Genomic DNA, 1,778 nt, shown 5'->3' on the forward strand with positions numbered 1-1,778 from the left:
GGAGTTTTACCTGCGGGAGAAAATATAAGAAACACTAAGAACCACTTAGCAATGTTCTTGGTTGCGTTTTTCAGAGATTTTTCTTTTTTTATCATTCATTTACTCCTTTGTAATTGAAAATACGTTACTTCCCTTTTATATCCTTCATTTCCGTGTTTTACATTTTATGCCCGTCAAGTCCTTCATTTAATTCTATTCTCTTGTATTTTTTAGTTTCATGTTCTCAATTATATTACTAAATTCCCTTGTATCTTTATTTCTACTACATATGCCTCAAGTTCACGGTTTATGTTGTAGGTCTATTCTCCATATTTTTTGTTGCACTCATTTCCTTCCCCTCCCCCCTTTTTTTATGATATCTTCCTCATTTCTGTAGTTTTATATTCTATTTCCCAAGTCCTTCACATACATATCCCTGATTCATATTCCAAATATCCGTTTTTTTTCTATCTATCTTTTATCTTCAATTTAAGTATTCCTTATTTTCTCTTTTTTTTCTTATTCAATATCCTCTTGCTTTCTTTTTCGAATTCAATGCCATAACTCCCTGGTTTTCTTATTCATATTCGCTAGTCTTCAATTCTATTCTATTTTACTCATTTCAGTGTTCTATATTCAGTATACCACAATTTCTTATTTTTAGTATTTGATATGCATTAGATCTTTTCTATTATATTTTTGTTTCAATTTCTTCTACATTTAGCTATACATTCCGTATGTTCTTGAATTATTTTCGATAACTTTCTGTCGGTTTTCATTAGGCATTAAAAAAAAAAAATTGATTTTTAAATGGAGTTTTCGATTACTTTTTTTTTCATTCTTTGGAAATCTGCATTGTTGTAATATCAAAATCATAAATAGTTATTGGACATCGGACCTCCGATAAAATGATGAAAGGAAATTTCTATTTATGTCCTGTAACATGATTTTAATTCATTTCAATTCTTTCTTGGTCCACGCGCACAAACACCCAATCAGACACAAACATATATATATATATATATATATATATATATATATATATATATATATATATATATATATATATATATATATATATATATATATATGTCTGTACATATATATATATATATATATATATATATATATATATATATATATATATATACATATATATATATATATATATATATATATATATATATATATATATATATATATATATATATATATGTGTGTGTGTGTGTGTGTGTGTGTGTTTTTGTGTGTATATGTAAATATTATATATATATATATATATATATATATATATATATAATCATATATATATATATATATATATATATATATATATATATATATATATATATATATATATATATATATATATACATATATATATATATATATATATATATATATATATATATATATATATATATATATATATATATATATATATATACATACATATATATGTATATATATATATATATATATATATATATATATATATATATATATATACAAATTTATATATATATATATATATATATATATATATATATATATATATATATATATATACATATATATATACATATATTTATATATATATTCAAATAAGCCATATATATTTTTGATATATTAATGTGTGGATTCTCTTAACGACCTTGGGATCAGAGCCCCAGGCGAAATCACACAAAGACAAGAGCTTGGCTCCGGCCGGGAATCGAACCCTGGTCGGCAAACTTATATAGACAGTGACTAACCCACTTGGCCACGAAGAAAGATAAAAGTCAATGACAATTCTACTG

Source organism: Palaemon carinicauda, chromosome 12 (genome assembly GCF_036898095.1).
Source record: "Palaemon carinicauda isolate YSFRI2023 chromosome 12, ASM3689809v2, whole genome shotgun sequence".
Lineage (NCBI taxonomy): Eukaryota > Metazoa > Arthropoda > Malacostraca > Decapoda > Palaemonidae > Palaemon > Palaemon carinicauda.